This window comes from Lissotriton helveticus, chromosome 4_1 (assembly GCF_964261635.1).
Source record: "Lissotriton helveticus chromosome 4_1, aLisHel1.1, whole genome shotgun sequence".
NCBI classification, from domain to species: domain Eukaryota; kingdom Metazoa; phylum Chordata; class Amphibia; order Caudata; family Salamandridae; genus Lissotriton; species Lissotriton helveticus.
This window is the reverse complement of record NC_136063.1, coordinates 794,300,408-794,318,629: the sequence shown is the minus strand read 5'-3', so window position 1 is coordinate 794,318,629 and position 18,222 is coordinate 794,300,408. Positions and strand designations below refer to the sequence as shown.

General features: G+C 43.7%; 1 protein-coding gene across 1 annotated transcript in view; it reads left to right on the top strand.

The window, feature by feature from the left end:
- ABHD3 (abhydrolase domain containing 3, phospholipase) overlaps positions 1 to 18,222 on the top strand; it is a 283,393-nt gene that overhangs the window by 49,684 nt on the left and 215,487 nt on the right. The gene's annotated exons all lie outside the window — the stretch shown is intronic.

Here is an 18,222-nt window from a genome sequence, read left to right as displayed (position 1 = left end):
TCCATTTTGTCGAAATTTGTAGTTTCCGGAATTCCCGTTATGCGTATATTGGATCTTCGGGAGCGTGCTTCTAAATCATCCGACTTGGCTCGCAATACATCCAACTCTCGTTCCAGAGAAGTAATATGCTTTTTGGCTTGCTGCTGGAATTCACAGCATTCAGTCTGCCTGTTTTCCAAGCAGTCAAGCCGAGTCTCATGTGCGTCTACCTTAGTCTTCACGGATTCCAATTGCGCAGACATGGTGTCGAGTTTAGTATCGATACTTTTCAGGCTGGATCTCACCTCCATGATTAGCGCCCCAAAGTCAATATCGGCCGGTAGCCCATGTGACGGCGCCGTGGCGCCACTTGATTCTGCCGCAGGGTCCTTCGGAGTGCGCTTGTTATCAAAGCTGATCTTGGGTTGTTTGGCCTCGTTCTTCCCCATCGTGGCTGCCTGTCAGTAACAAAGGGCGGTCCAGAAACGCAGGGATCCCTGTGCAGCGCAGGAGCACCAACCCGTGGGAGGCAGGGGTTGCGGAGGCAGTCCCAGGCAGCTCGGATCCGCAGCCTGGAGTACAGGTCCCAGTTGCGTGAATGCTCTCCGCACACGATGCAAGCAGCGTGCCAGGCAGGTCCAAGATGGCGGGCCGAGTGCCCGGGGTATGGTAATGGCGCCGAGACCCAAAATGCGGCAGGGCAGGTGACCGAGGTATATGCTCAGGGCTGGAGCCCCAGAGTCCTGTGGCCGGGTTGGCAGCACGCCTATGGGCTTAGCAGTGAGTATGCACCTCTTCCAGGTGGAGCAGGTAGGGCATCGATGACACCAGCAGGGGCCCCTCCGCGCGTAGCGCTTCTCGCTGCACCCCAGCCGCCACCGCCCGTGGACACAGCAGGGTAGGAACAGGCGCTCACCAGGATATCGCAGGTCCGATCGCCTCACGTCTTCTCCACTAAGGCGGCAGGTCCGGACTGCGCTCCGCAGGCGAGTTCGCAGCCAGGCAAGGGATCCAGCCCCCGATCGCCTCCACTCCGCCCAAAGTTCACCCGATCGGTGCAGGGCTCAGCAGGGGTCCGCTAGGAGACGTCCTCAGTCGCGGCGCCGCCGCCGATAAGTTATCGCGCCCACGACCTCCGGCCCGCCAGGGCCTCCAAAGCCTCGGGCCACAGTGCGTCGCGCCGCCCAGGGATGTGCACTTCCGCCCAGTGCCAGGATGGGCTGTCCAGCCGGCGGAGTGTTGAAGGGCTCCGGTTTCGGGACCGCTGCTGCAGTGCGTCTCAAATTCACACTCCGGAGTTATGGAGGTGTCCTCTGCCAAACCCCGAGGGAGCGGGGGCCCGCAGGCGCCAGGAGCAGGATTATAAATAGGATTAATTGGTGTAGCCGGCGGAGCTCACTCAACGAGCGGCCATCTCGCAGCTCGGCTTAGCCACCATAATAATAATTATTTTAGCTGGACACCAATGCCTAATTAGGTGGGACTCAGGTGTACAGGAAAGTGTGGTGAAGTTTAAAATGTACTTTTCCTGCACTGTCTGTTTTCCCTTCTTGGAAAAAGATGTACTCGTGCCCTTGTAGGTGTGCACAGACTCGCAGAACATTCCAAACCCTGGACTACTGCTTGCCACCTACGTCCAACTGCTATATGTCGATTTGAGAACACAAAGGGAAAATAAGAACCTTGTTAGAATCCAACCACTGCAAAATCAGATAGTCTATACAAATCCACTTGTCGCCAAAAGTGACAAGTAGATCTATTTTACCATACAAGTAGATTATGGAACCCTCCTATCCCTTGGACCAGTATATATTTGATAAAATTCAAACATTCCAAATACTTTGCTGTCAATTCTGATGCTGGTTTATGGTTTCATCTTGATGCCCTCATCTTTGGTCTCTTTATGTTCTGACTTAACTGCACTCCTCTGTGCTTTCTGAATTGCCAGACATTGTTTCCCCTTCTTCGGATATCTATAAAAATAGTTTTATTGCTCATTGTGAAGAATATTTCCTCCAAGAATTTCCATCTGATCTTGATGCGCCTAGAAATTATTGGTACCCATTTGTGTTGTGTACATATGGTAGATAGAGTCTCTATATTGTTGAGTCTAACTGTCCAGAACAAGGTTGAAATACCACGCTTTTGCTTCCCATCACAATTCTCTGTAATTAGATATGAAATTGTTTTGGTTAACATGTCATACACCTGTCTCCTAATGTGCTTCTCCTTCCTTAGACCTGCTTCACAATCTTGATAGTAATTTAAAAGCCTGTATACGCCATGAGCGTGCCTACCATCAGAATTCTTCTAAATAGCTCTTAGAGTCATTCTTTATATTGTGAGTCTCTTGGTTGTCTTCGAGGTTTCTGATACCTTTATTGTCACACTGGGCCTTTTTGTTGGGGTTGTCGCATTTGACAGATATTTTGTCTTTAATTCCACACTTAGGATGGACAAGGGAGTGGTTTGCTCTGCTTGTAATAAAGTAGAGGCAAACTGTTCTGTGTACTTGAGAAGGACATATATAGCTTTCATATCCTTTATCCTTCCTGAGGCTTCTTATTTTGGAGTTGCTGTAGACCAAAAGCAAGCAATTTGTTTGTCAGTTTTGACATCAGCAAGCCTTTCTTGAAGGTGCGTCTTCGACAGCCCTTTACTATTTGAGTTCACTTTGTTGGAAGCTGCCTGTTTGAGTTAGGATGTGCTTGAGGCCAGTGAAATGTTGACATCCACTGCACATTGAAAGTATGTGCATACTAGCCTTGCTTAAATTCCATGTGATAGTATTACATTGAGAGAGTACTATGTTAACAACAAGGATCCCCTGGTACAGATACGTATCCTGGGACAGGGTAAACAATATATGTAAATTAACACTCCCAGGCATAAACTTAAACGGTAACACAATAGAGTGAACAAACAAACTACTAGAGTTTCAAAAAATACACATTTTTAATTCAATTAAAAAGACAATTAATAACAGTCAGTGCAATGATCAAAGTTAATAAAAGAATCCTAAACTAATACATATGGATTCACAAAACAATTTTTTAAAAGGAGGTTAGATGGTATCCGGTCGACGCGTTTCAACATAAAATTATGTCTTCATCAGGACATTTACCATCCAATTTCTAGAGATAGATTCACGTACAGGGCACACATTATTCTCTATTTTTCTGGTTGTATTATAGCTGTGTCATCAGACTCCAAACTGGGTATTTACTTAACAGTTATCTTGGAGGTGTATTATTGCTTTCATTGGGGCATTCATAACCTGAGTGTCTAAGTTTCAAACGAATATTTTTAACCACTAAGAGAGTTTGTTCGATACGTTCTCACTCTGAGGTCTTTTAATATCAATCTGGTTCCACGACTTTAAAATGATATGTTGAATAAAATCCAAAATTAAACAGAGCGATGTTGATTCTAGGTACCGATTATATCCGATGATTAAGTTAAAAGGTCTATTCGGCGTGGGCGTGGGATTTTCTACTGCCGTACTCACAGAATCCTATTTTTTATTTTTTATTTGCGCGCTGTTCCCAGGCATGGCCGTTTACCAATCGTGGTCCGGTTCTCAAGTATACGGCGGTAGGGTCTTGATACTTCTATTTTATATATATATTGACAAGCGCTCGTTACTCCTGGACGATTGCACGAGGGTACGAATGGTGCCGGAACCTGCCGGTCGGTCAGGTATTCAAGAAAGAGCAGCATCGCTCTGTTTAATTTTGGATTTTATTCAACATATCATTTTAAAGTCGTGGAACCAGATTGATATAAAAAGACCTCAGAGTGAGAACGTATCGAACAATCTCTCTTAGTGGTTAAAAATATTCGTTTGAAACTTAGACACTCAGGTTATGAATGCCCCAATGAAAGCAATAATACACCTCCAAGATAACTGTTAAGTAAATACCCAGTTTGGAGTCTGATGACACAGCTATAATACAACCAGAAAAATAGAGAAGAATGTGTGCCCTGTACGTGAATCTATCTCTAGAAATTGGATGGTAAATGTCCTGATGAAGACATAATTTTATGTTGAAACGCGTCGACCGGATACCATCTAACCTCCTTTTAAAAAATTGTTTTGTGAATCCATATTACATTGAGTGAGACCTTTCAAATCAGGCCCTGTCAGCCTCCTACCACCAAATTAGGGAGATATACAATTCACATCAGTCAGAAGGTTGTCTATTTCTAGGCGTAAATGTCACATCTCTTGTTCAGTCTCATGTTGTTCCATTTAGCCCATCACCTTCTAATTTGAGAACCTGACCGTGCTTCCAGATCTGGATTTGATAGGGGCCGTGAAGAAGGAAGGGTGAGCAATGCAGGTGATTGAACTAGGCTACAAAAATCAACCGTTTGTGAAACCTATGCTGTTTATGTCTCAGACCCCATTTGTCAGTTTTGATATGCCTCAGAACTGAAAGTTGCATATCTTCTGGAATGTGGAGTCTAATAGTTAGGGATATTGGCCATGCCTTGTGCACACTTTGTGCTGCGGGCTGGACCTACATCATGGGTGTAGGCTTTACTCTGTGTCCAGTGCCAAATGAGCACAGCTACAAGGCATGTTCAGTGGGTACAGGTACCAGGACACCTATACTCAATGTCCAGAGATTATCACAAGGCACTGTCCTGTTGACTGCATGCCATTTCAGAAGAACACGTGCTCTGATTTTAAGTGTGCTTTGGAACTATAATTGACTACGAATAGTAAAAGTTATATTTTATGATTTAGAATGGAGCTACAATACATTTTCAGCTGAAATTTAAGACAATTCCAAAATTGCGAATTACATTGACCGTTACACACCACTCTGTCTCATGTTTGTTTATCATGTTACTAAAGCTTCACATTGGTATCATACAACTAGTGTGCATTATTGCCGTGTGTTGTCACGTCCCGTCCTGTTCCTTGTAGCTGGAGTCGTGTGGGACAGCTGGCTTCAGGAAATTGTTTTTCTTGCTGTCAGAGTTGTCACTGCTGAGTAACAGCTGGGAAACAATTGTCACGGGTCAGTTAGCCTTATATTTCCCTTTCCTTGCTACCAAATTACCCCCCAAGGGACTTTCGGAATAAGGAAAGTGGCCGTCTTTGCCATTGGGCCTGCGATGCTCTGCGTCTTTATTGCTGCTTTTTAATTTCCTTTAAAAGAAAACTTCCCCAGCTTCTCACTTTGTGATGATGAGTTTTATAAGCTAAATATTCAAAGCTGTGAAGTGCTAAGCCTCACATATAGATGGGTAACAGTGAACTACGGGGATGTTTTTCACTGATGGATTCTGAATGACATGAAATGGAGAAAGAGAGCGAAACTCTAGTTGTCCATGATGTCGCGAGGTGAAGAACATCCCCTTAACTCAGTTTTTAACCATGTATTTTATGATATGTATGGCCTCCAAAATCATCTGCTCCTACTTTTATTTGCTACACAGATGCAGAGGAGTAATGAGAGAGCCATAAATAGCATGGCCTCTATTATCTAACCCTGTCCCAAAGTTTGATAAAAACAACTTATCTGCCATCCTTGACCAACCCCCACCGCATTCCCTACCTTTCTCCCCCCCCCCTACTGCGGCTGTACTTTTTGCTTTAAGTCAAGTTAGACAAGCAGAGCTGCACTGACAGGCTCACAGAGAGGTCTGTCCCCTGGCCTGGAAGGCGTTTTTGAAATCACAACAATTGGTAATTTTATGTTACACTTTCCATGTAGAATTCGAGATCCACTTTGGCCTAACTTTTGAAACCTCTGACTAAAGTTATACCAAATTTCATATAGTTTCCTGAGATGCACATTTTCTTACTCATAAAAAGTTTGTTGAACATTGATCAAGGATTTATAGTTTCAAATTCATTTTTGCGCAATTGCGACATGGCATAAAGGACACACTTTTGAAAATGTATTACTTCAAATTTTTCAGACCTTATTTCGTCACAACTTCTCCTTCTTTGAAACGATATCTCTGCAGCCTAATAGTTCATCTTCTCTAGCTTGTCTATTCACCCCATCTACCATCCGTGTAAACTCACAAACTGCCCACTAATGAGCACAACTGACTCCATTAAATATAATGCACCACAAAAAACTGGAGTATATGCATGAAATGGTTTCCCTGAGTGCACACGACTTATCCGTGTAACCAACAATAACCAATAACCACTGGATTAACCACTAACCTTGGGTTTGGGACTGACGTGCTACTCCCTACAAGGTGGTTTAACAACTCCTGAGAAGTTGTATGTGCTATAGAACTGCATAACCACAATAAGAAAATATTTCACCAAACCTGAAATGCACATATAATCTGTTTGTCCCAACTCCACAGTAATAAATATTATAAATTGACTCCAGTGTCTGAGAGAAAAAAAACCCTTTGAATGTGTTGAAGACTTATCTAAAGTGTGGAGGTACGAAGAAACTCATATTCATTAGTTCAGCTCCTGTCCAGTCAAAATGTAATGTGAGCTCCTTCAGTAACAGATCCAAAATCCACTTCTGTAACTATCCGGAGCACATGATACTGAGCCTAATTGAATGTATAGCTGCTCTAGTCAATGTCGATTTGGATAATTAAATGTCGATTCATTCAATCAATCAATCAATCAATCAAGGAACTTGTAAAGCGCGCTACTTACCCGTGAGGGTCTCAAGGCGCTGAGGGGAAGGGGTGGGGACCTCTACTGCTCGAAGAGCCAGGTCTTGAGGAGTCTTCTGGAGGTTAGTAGATCCTGGGTCTGCCGTAGGTGGGTCGGGAGGCTGTTCCAGGTTTTGGCGGCGAGGTAGGAGAAGGATCTGCCGCTGGAGGTCTTTAGTTTGATGCGGGGGACAGTGGCGAGGGCGAGGCTTGCGGAGCGGAGTTGGCGGGTGGGGGTGTGGAAGCTGAATCTGCAGTTCAAGTAGGCTGGTCCGACGTTGTGGAGGGCTTTGTGTGTGTGGGTGAGGAGCTTGAAGGTGATCCTCTTGTCGACCGGGAGCCAGTGTAGGTCTCTCAGGTGGGGGGTGATGTGGCTGCGGCGGGGCACGTTGAGGATCAGTCGGGCTAAGGCGTTTTGGATGCATTGTAGTCGGCGCAGGAGTTTGGCTGGGATTCCTGCATAGAGTGCGTTGCCGTAGTCTAGCCTGCTGCTGACGATGGCCTGTGTCACTGTTCTTCTTGTTTCGGTCGGGAGCCACTTGTAGATCCTTCAGAGCATGCGGAGGGTGTTGTAGCAGGAGGAGGAGACGGCGTCGACCTGTTTTGACATGGAGAGGGAGGAGTCGAGGACGAATCCTAGGTTGCGTGCGTGGTCGGTCGGTATCGGAGCTGTTCCCAGCGTGGTCGGCCACCACGAGTTGTCCCAGGCTGAGGGGGTTGGTCTGAGGATGAGGACCTCCGTGTTGTCCAAGTTTAGTTTCAGACGGTTGCTTCTCATCCAGTCGGCGATGGCCCTTATTCCCTTGTGGAGGTTGGTTTTGGCGGTGTGCGGGTCCTTGGTGAGGGAGAGGATAAGCTGGGTGTTGTCGGCGTAGGTGATGATGTTGAGGTTATGCTGGCGGGCGACACGTGCGAGGGGGGCCATGTACATGTTGAACAGCGTCGGGCTGAAGGATGAGCCCTGGGGGACGCCGCAGATGATGTCGGTGGCTTCGGATCGGAAGGGTGGGAGGTGGACTCTCTGTGTTCTGCCGGAGAGGAAGGACGAGGGCCAGTCGAGGGCCTTCTCTTGGATTCCGGCTTCTTGGAGGCGTGTCTTTAGTGTGCGGTGGCAGACCGCGTCGAAGGCGGCTGACAGGTCCAGGAGGATGAGGGCTGATGTTTCGCCGCTGTCCAGTTGGCGTCTGATGTCGTCTGTTGCGGCGATGAGGGCTGTCTCGGTGCTGTGGTTTCGTCTGAATCCGAACTGGGATGGGTCCAGGATGTTGTTGTCTTCGTGGTGGCGGGCCAGTTGTGCATTGACGATTTTCTCGGTGACCTTCGCCAGGAACGGGAGCAGGGAGATGGGCCGGAAGTTCTTGAGGTCCTTGGGGTCTGCCTTGGGCTTCTTGAGGAGGGCGTTGATTTCGGCGTGCTTCCAGCTTTCCGGGAATGTCCCTGTTTCGAAGGAGATGTTGATGACCTTTCGTGGCTGGGGTGCGATGGCTACGTCGGCTTTGTTGAACACGTGGTGTGGGCATGGGTCTGACGGGGATCCAGAGTGGATGGAGTTCATGACCTTGCGGGTCTCGTCGTCGCTGACATTGGTCCAGGAGGTCAGGCGGATGGTGCGGGTGGTGTTCGTAGGGGTGGAGTCAGGCGTGGTGGTGGTGTTGAAGCTGTTGTGGATGTCAGCGATCTTTCGGTGGAAGAAGGAGGCCAGTGAGTCGCACAGTTCTTGTGAGGGCGAGATGTCATTGGAGTTGGAGCTGGGGTTGGAGAGTTCCTTTACGATGCTGAAGAGCTCTTTGCTGTTGTGTGCGTTTTTATCCAGGCGGTTTTTGAAGGACGATCTCTTGGCAAGTCTGATGAGGTGGTGATGTTTGGGGATGGCATCCTTGTGGGCTGCGTGGCTGTCTGGTGTGCGTTCGTAGAGCCATTTCTTCTCCAGTTTCCGGCAGGCGCGTTTGGAGGTCTGGAGGTCGTCGGTGAACCAGGTGGCTTTCTTGCTGGCGTGGTTGATGGAGGGTTTCTTGAGTGGTGCGAGGGTGTTGGCGCAGTAATCGATCCATTGTCTGAGGTTGCGGGCGGCGGCATCTGGGTTGGTGGGGTCGGTTGATGGGTTCTGGGCGAGGGTGGTGGTCAGTTGATCTTCGGTGACTTTACTCTAGCAGCGGCAGGGTAGCTGTTGGGTTTGGGGGTGGGTGGTTGGTTTCTTGTAGGTGAAGTGGGTGCAGTGGTGGTCGGTCCAGTGGGGTTCGGTGGTGTGGTTGAAGGCGACGTGGGTGCTAGTGAAGAAGATGGGGTCCATTCGAACCTATATGCAGTTGAACTGAGGAAGTACATTTAGACCAACAAATGTAAAATCGCACCTAAGAATGTACATATCTTAGACCAATTAACGTGAATTCCCAACCAAATGCACATTTGTAAAGCATCTGCATAACATCACATGTACTGGATTCAATTAACACGAACCGATGATAAAAGATGCTGTACTCATTAAGGGAGCAGTATAGCCTGTGAGTGACTGGACTGGACAGCTCCTACATGCACGATTCACAACTCTACTCGGTCAAAGTAATTCACCTATGCAACGTTTTCAGCAGAAATGAAGGGTACAATGAATGCAAATAGCAATCCTTAAACAAGTATGGGGTCAATTCACAAAACATTTATGACCACAGGAAGTAGTACTACAGGATAATATTTTACGTACTCTTAAATGCCTTTGTGAACTGGCCTTGAAACATCCTATAAATAAAAGTGCATAGAGAGCACAGTCCTTTCTGTTTGCTCTAACTGTATACGACTATCCTCTGAATATTCACATTGTAATATAATTTTAGATGTTTTGGTGCCAATTCAAAAAGACGTATAGGAGTACGTAAAGGTGTGCTGCATCAGTACTACTTTACATACTCCAAAATGTAATTGTTAATACGCCCCTATATCTCAGAAATACTTTAATATTTCCACTGAAGTGCTTTAGCAACAAAATTACGAAATCCTTAACTATTGCTGAATAATTAGCAATAGTCGACAACATGCCTCCAGGCATTAGTCCGGATTTGATAAGATATTTGTAGAGCTCTATATGTCATATGCATGTATGTGTTTTTTTATAGAAAAGCATCTTATGTGATGTTTCAGTTATTTTATGACTTTTCTTGTATTATAGCAGTAGTTGTGACTTTAACTTTCATTAAAACGTTTGCTTTAGCATTAAAGGAGTATACAGTAGTAAAAACGATTTGAGTAATTAGTAGCATGTTTTATGTAGCACTTGATACAGCCTATTTGTAGCATTGCAAATAATTATTCCTAGGAGTCAAGTCAATGAAGTCAATTTTACGGATAAAATGATGAGATGCAGTTGCTTAATCCATAAGGAAAAATGTGCAAGTGCCTAAAGTGTTTTTTCGGGACCGGTTACTGACACTGCGAAATGCTGGGGTTACTGAATGCCAAGGCTGCTTAGTCTTAACTCCTAACCCCTTCTTCCACCACCATTCACTTCCTGTCTTTTTATCTCTTGAAGAATTTTTGTATTCGTCCTTTCTTCTTTTGTATTGTATTATGCTGTAATTGCATTTATATAGCGCTTCCTACACCTAGGCATTGTGAGACCGACTCGTCCTTTACATGTTACTGGTTTCACTTCGTCACTGCTCCTTTGTCTGTAAAGGGAGCTCAGAAATGAGAGGTCTGCTCCTCTTGCTTGCAAGGGGTCCCTGAAAGCAGGGCTGATCGACTGGTTGGTGTACTTCTACCTCACCTCCTGTCCTGTGCTCTTCATCATGGCAGAGGGTGAGTGCTACATCTGCACACCTACAGAGGGCATCAGACAGCCGCAAGGAGCCCTTCTCCAGCCCTGGCTGCAGATGGCAGTGGTCAACCCTATTATACAGCTGGACTGGACCTTGTATTCCTCCATATGCTTTGCGTCCCCTTTTAGCTGCTGCTATTTGTTTACAGTTGTTTGTTTAAAGCAGCACTGAAAGGGTTGCAATATCATGTGTTTGGAAATGGAGTAATGTAATCAGAGGCAAGTGCAGGACATTTGCATATGCACAGCCTTGTTCAATCTCACTTTCCTACCTACACATGTAAGCACATAACATGGGGGCCTGGCTATCCTGGTCCCTTCTTTCAAATGGCCTTGTCGTGATCCATCAGAATAATGTATTTGTTCCCCTGATCTGCTTGTATGGATTCCTACCTTCCCTTCTTTGGGCTCTTCCTCTCCTTCCCCACTTGTGGTATTTCGTCAGCCAACCACCAGTGCACTGCCCTGGCTTTACTTCCTCATTGCTTTGTGTACCAGTCTCAGCCAGTCTTAGTTTTCAGGGCTTCATCCTCCGCGTGGTCTAGGTCTATGGGAGGACGGATGGTTCTAGTGAATTTGTCCCATAATGAGTCTCTTCTCTCTCTGTCTCTGTCACTGGGCTCCCCTGTTTCAACTCTGTGGCTCACTGACACCTAATGGCCCACTACATTCATCATCTTGGGTTTGCCATCCATTTGTTTCAGTATACAAGCCTCTTCTGAGTGTGACTCACTCCACGTGTGTGCCATATTCTACCTGAGTTTAGGGGCGCAGGTTTAAGAATAGGGTTTTCTGATCTGGCTGATTCACTGGTCCGTCCCGTGAAGGGAGATTCATCATCCTTTTCTCCCGGGAGTCATCCGATTGGTTGTTTTCATGGCCCTAGCATTGGGTGTTGGTCACTTATCGCTTCCATCATACCCACAAGTGCTATTCATGTCATTATTGAATAAAAAATAGGCATGGCCCCGTTAAAGAGAGCAACGCTATTGTACAGTGTGCACTGTGGGCTAACTGGAGGTAAAAACATTAATCTGGTGAATAAATGAAATTGTTTGGGGTATGGATGACTTGACCAAGTGAATGGGTCACGCGCAGATTGTGCAAGCAACTCTTTCCCAATCAAAGAGGTGCCACTGATAATTGGCACCAAGTTCTGCCCATCTTCACTCCAATATACGATCACTGCCTGAAATTTAACATTGTATCTAGAGCAAAAAAATCCCCCACAAAGTTACATGTGTTCACAATATTATATGTAGACTGCAGTATAAGTGATCACTAGCATACAAAAGAGCAAATGCTTCAACATCCATGCACATTCAGCACATGCCAATGATCTCAAAAACAATATTCTCTCTTCACTGCACATGCTCATTAATGTATTGAAAGCCATGGGTGTGTGATGCATGGAGGATCGTTCACATAGAGCGTCATTACTACCAACAAGATTCTTTTCTTGATGCTGCTCTCCAGAGTTAACTTGTTGAATCCCACAATGACATTGCTCTTTTGAGGCCTGAATGTCAACTCTTTTCCTGCCGAGGTGTTTGTGCAGCTCCTGTGTCAAAACTGTTTTCCCTAAAGTGTATATGGGAAGGGTGTTCAAGTATGTTTCCTGTTCTATATTGTTGTGCCCCCCTACAAGAAATGGTATGTTTTTCAGGACTTTCTGACTCACATGGATTGTTAGGTCTTTAATTATGCCGATAACACCCAACTTCTTGTCTGGCTCAACAACTCCTGCCAGGCGCAGGAGTTGGTACAAAACCTGCTCAGGTTCACTGTAAATTGGATGACAGCCAATTCATTGAAATAAAAATCCTAATAAAAACGAAGTGCTGGTCATTCCAACGAGTACTAGCCCATGGTGTGATCTCTTTTGACCTCCGGAATTAGGAGTAGTCCCACTACCAGTCCCAGTCGTAAAAAGCCTGGGGCTGAAAATCGATTCTGAACTGTCTATGTCCTGCCAGGTTACCACTGTAGTAGGAACCTGCCTCAGGCAGCTACGGAAACTTGCTGCTCTCTTATCAACATCCTCACTGCAGTCAATCGTCTCCACCACTGTCATCTCTAGGCTGGATCACGGGAATGCCCATTACATTGGCCTCCCCCAGAAGCTCCTCAGGAGATTACAGGTAGTACAGAACGATGCGACTAGGCTCATCTTTAGACTCCCTAGAAAGACACAAGCCACCCCTCTGTTACATAAACTGCACTGGCTGCCTATTAAACAGAGAGAGCAGTTTAAGGGCCTCTGTATCACCCACAAGGCAATCTATGGTGAGGCACCCAAGTATATAAAAAGATCGCTTGATGAAATATGTTACCGGCCGGGTTCTACGATCATCTGAGGCTTGCAGGTTAGCTCTCCCCTGGTACATCTCCAAATCTAAAGGAGGTAGAGCGTTTTCTGCTTTCCTCCCGCAGGTCTGGAATGATCAGCCGGAGTACCTGCGCAAGCAACAGGCTTTGCTCGTCTTTAGGAGGTTTTTAAAAACGTATCTATTTAGAGAGGCGCTAACAACTGTGTAACTCCTGCCTCCGCTGCTGCCTTGACATTTCAGCACTAGTAACTTGCTGGCTCTTCTCTAGAAGCGCTTAGAGACCTGATGGTGATTTGCGCTATAAAAAAGTCTTATAACATAACATAACAAGGCTACCTGTTGATGCAATTCGGGCCTCAGTATTTGCTCACAACTGCACATATAAAGGAAAATGTGAACATATGATAATATATATTTTTTAACAACTGTATTTGGGTTTTCGCATTTTGCAGATGCTAATGAGGAAGCTGATAATTTTTACAAAAATGTCCCCACACAATAAAATAGTAACATGAAAAATGCATAAGTTAAACGTTAGAAAATGTGCCTTTGCTTAATGTGCCACCGTGAACATTTTTTGTTCATTTTCTGCAGAAAGATTTAATTTCTGTCGTTCTCCACTTACTAGGCTGCATAATTCCTTTATTCTACTCTATCCCTTTAAGAAGAAAATGCTTTCTATAAAAAAAGAGATTTCACGTTATAATGTAACTCTAGGACTTGGCTTTTTGTGAAATGTGCTGTTTCCTAAAAAATGTATTCCTTCTTTCCTCACATCATATTACTTCACTGTATTTTGATTGTTTTCTTTCCACATATACATATGATCAAGAGTATTCATAAAAAGAAAATGTTTGCTGCCGCTTACATTTTGTGATATAACCAGGAAATACCCAAAATTGAATGTTTCCTTTTATAGTGTTGCAGGGATTCTGCTCAGGAACAGAACTATGCTTGGGACCATAGAACATCAGCCTGTAGGGACTGAGTCACCATACTACCTCAGTATCTATGACCCTGAGTCTGACTAGCTATAGTGCATCACTTGCCCTTCTAACCTTTCCAGAGAGACAAGTGATTTGGCACACCAGAACAGAACACTCTCGAGCCTCTCAGGTATCGCAGTAACAGGACACACCCTTTCGCTGTCTGGTCCGTACTTGTCCACAATAAGATAAGAAAGAGACACGAAGGAAGCTTACAATGTTTATTTAAACTATTGTGCTCTAAAATGCAATAAATGTACCACAATTCAAAGACAAATACATATCAATAATATCATCAGCATGGTCAATAAAGCATATCCCATGAAAAGCCCAGTCATGTTATCTGACAGATCTGCTAACCCCTCCCACACTACTGAAGCTAATTGGTTCTCTAGTAAAGATCTCGGGGTTCAGTGGCAGACCTTGTTCCTTAATATACATAGGTGGATGGTCTACATCTCAGCTGACGCAGCACTCTCGTCTCAGATACTTTGCTCTGTGAGTGTTTTTCCAGAACCCCTGCCCTAAGTTACATGAAAAGATATGTGTATTCAAAAACAGCAGCTTCATTTCTTTATTATGTCTCTGTGCTAGTGTCCAACCAGAGACAATAACAAGGGGCAGTGTTGTTTGACCCTGCCTAGGCTGTTCAGTATAAATCCCAGGCAAGAATAAAATACAAAAACATGTGCTGGTTTTATGTGAAAATACAATGTGGTACAAAAATATGATTATTTAGTAATGTGTGCAAAGCCGAAGCGGCCTACAACATGCATGATTAGGCTAACAGGGAAAATTACAATGGACATGTGAGAAACACATGACAATAGAGTAGCTCATTGTTACGCAATGGGACACCAGCAGCTTACAGATCAGGCTTGCCAAAGGTTCTCATGAGAACCTTCGAATATGTAACTTCCTGTAATACGTTGTACCATCTGTAACAGACTTCATGCTGACATGAACATTTACCGTGGGAACCGAGGACAAAGACGACGGACCATCGAAAGATCTCACCATAGTCTCATATGATGCATTAATCTATTTTTGCAACCTGTTTAGCTGATTTATCTATAGTACGTGTTCCTAACTAGAACTTCTCATTCTATGCATCTTTACCCTGCATTGCCCCGTAGCACGTTGCAGTGCTAGCCTAATAAAGGAGTTAAACTGCTGAGCTTTTAACTGACACGAAAATTGGTTATGACACGTTTGATAGAAAAATTATAAAAACGTGCACCAATTATGCTAACTATACGATAAGAGAAAAATCTTGAAGGCATAGTTACTGCATCATAAAAGCATGCGGACAAGAGTTAATTAGATGAAAAATAGTCGCTTGAATAACATATATTGTGTTCTATTTACTAGTATTGGTGTATAGTTTCAAACCATAATAGAAGATGTTAAGTGATGAATTCACCTAGTCTAAGAATTTTCTTATTACACTTTCGTAATAATAATGTGTGTGAAGAATTTATGAAAAGTGATGTAATCTAGATGACAGTATGTGTATTTTAAAAGTCTTATCCTAAACTCCATGTTTTGCACATGTTAAATTGTGCGCCAAGTGAGAACAGAGAAAAGATGCTACCTGTTTATACTAAAACCAAATGCTCCGATACTGTTAGGTAATAATCTTCATGCGTGTACTAATATGAATCACCATAAACGATATTATTAATTTATGTTTTGAAATACTTTTATACTTTGAAAATGCAGTAATATGTTATAGTTACATAGTCATAGTTACATGTGCCATTTACAATGAAACTAAAATGCTTTACGTGTGCAAATAAGATGTAAGAAATATATTGAGTCCCAGAAATTATGAATGATATGTATATTTCCATTATTTTATATTCTTTATTCCATAAGCTGAATTTAACACAGGCCTGCATTCTCCTTACTTTACTTGATTTTGTTATCATGGAGCTTTAGAGGGAATTCTAGCGGAGAAATCTCTGGACAGCAGATTCTAATGTTATTATTCTACAGAGCTCTAACAGAATTATTGGTTTGTATGATCTTAGTTTGACAGAATTCTCATCTGAAGATTTGGTCTAGCAGCGATAATACTTTACAGGTGTAGTTTAGTTCTCAGATATATATACATAAATCTAATTACGAGTTTGAGGTCACTTACCCAATTCCTTGTCCTCATTGGATCGCGGGAGTTGGATCGCTTATGTCCGATCTCTCTCGGCACTAAACCAGATCCATTCAAGGACCAAATGAAGAAGAGCCAAGGCAAGTGATAACAGATCAAAAAGTTAGTGATCAAAAGAGCCCAGTAACTCTACAACAAGCCTGACTTGCCATAAGCTATTGCTTACGGTCAATTCTTTATTCTTTTACGTTTTGTGAACAGATTTTCTTTTTTATGCTGTGATTCTCCCCTTCTCATCTGCCTAGACTGTTGTTACTGCAATTGCCCGGTCAGGTGGCTCAGTGGACTAATGCACCCACTTCAGGAGCCTGTGTTTGACCCTGTGGTCACAGGTTCAAATCGCAGCAGGTCCACTCAGCCCTTCACCAATCTGAGGTTGATAAAATGAGTACCATTGAGTTGGGTAACAATAAACATCTGTTATTCAGTGCCAAGATGTCTATGGGTGAAGGTGTGCTTTACAAATACACGTTATGTTAATTGTCTGGAGAACTCGTCTGAGTCTCCAGAACTGCCCTGTATAGGGGCTTTGATCTTTTCCTTAGTTATCTGACTTTGCTCCAAAATCTACTTGCTCTTTTCCAAAAAAACCTCTTTATGGGTTCTTGTTAGGATAGGATAGGTCTTTTAGTTTAGAATCCGGACTATATTCTGAATGGAACAAGCTGTTTTGATTTCTCTATGCTTGTTCTAACCAATCTTATTTCTTATTGTTCCTGTTCTCGATTTGCCACTAATATGAATAAAAAGAACAACACCGACTAATCTACTAAAATGAGAAAATAAAATTTAAAAACTTCACCAACCCTCTCTTTTTTGACTGAACATCAAATGCAATTATCATTCTCATTGTTGTGTAAAGCTCTTTTCTAAACCAGCGGCAAAGATTCATGGACCTAGAAAACTGCCGCTCTTCCATGCTCTTTAAGTTAGTTTTAAGGTGACAACATTTATGGAAATCATTTGTAAGATTTCCGCGCTCGCACTTACGACACTTTTATGCCAATCATTATTTGCACATTCTTATTGTAATTTTTGCAGAATATGTGATAAACATTACCTAAACAGTCCACACACCTATATTATGTTGTATCATCAGCCACCTAGCTGTCTGAAGAAGATTTAGGGAAGAGATGAAGACTCACCTCTTTAAAGAACACTACATCATCATGCATTAACATTTCACAAACCAGATACCTTTCTTACTACTCACTGACTTTATGCTTGTCTATTACCACAAACAGAGCTCCTCTGCCACTTTGCTAGGTTTGCTCTATATAAATACCATATACATACGTCTATGCAAGATGACATAACCCACAAGCGGGCATAGTGGAGAAGTCTTAACATAGTAACAGGACCATCAGCCTATGAGTTTTCTAATTTCATGTATGTTTTAAATGGCATACCAAACACTTTGAAATGTATGAATCATGAACAGTTGCTGAGAACCTATCCATTGCATACATCTTCCATATCTTCCCCACCATTGTGTCATATAGTGGTAATTTCTGCTTCTTTCATTCCACCTTTCCACACCTACCAACCCCCATCCTTTTTTCTCTGTTCTTTCTCTTGCATTCACTTTCTTCCCTTTTCTCTAATGCTAATGCCTCCCTTCGGTCTCTGCATTGGCTCCCAATTGACCGTAGGGTCAAGTTTAAAGCTCTTTGCCTCACTCATAATGCCTACTATGGCCATGGCTGGACGGTATTAAAGCATTATTTCAACATTACACCCCGACTAGGAATCTCAGGTCGGCCAGTAAGCATCTTTTCACGGTGCCCAGATTTAAGCGACTGAGATGGAGTGGGAGATCCTTCTCCCTGCTGCTAAGTTGTGGAACTCTCTTCCCGACGAAATTGCTGGACAATGTTCACACACTCTTATCGTAAAGAGTTAAAAACCTGGCTGTTTCCTCAGATGTTGGTTTGGGGGTGCCTCGCTGTCTGCACTAATTTTCCACTGTTAGCGCCTTGACGCCCTTGGCAAAATTAGCGCTTTACAAGTTTTATATTCATTCATTCTAATGCAACTTAACTGTTTTTGAGCCTGGAAGTCTGCCCATGTCTGTAATTTCTGCGATTATATTAACTCGAACCAAACAGCAATACAAGACTGTTTTGAGAGCTGGGACTTGAGAACGCAGCCACCAAGTCATCCCTTTAACTTCTGTTCTCAGTCTCTGAAACTACAGCATAACAGTGTCATCTCTTCTTTATTATTTATACCTGTGTTTGTTTTAATCTGCACTGCCAGCTGTGCCAATGACGCTTACTGTTTGTGCTTTTCAAATCT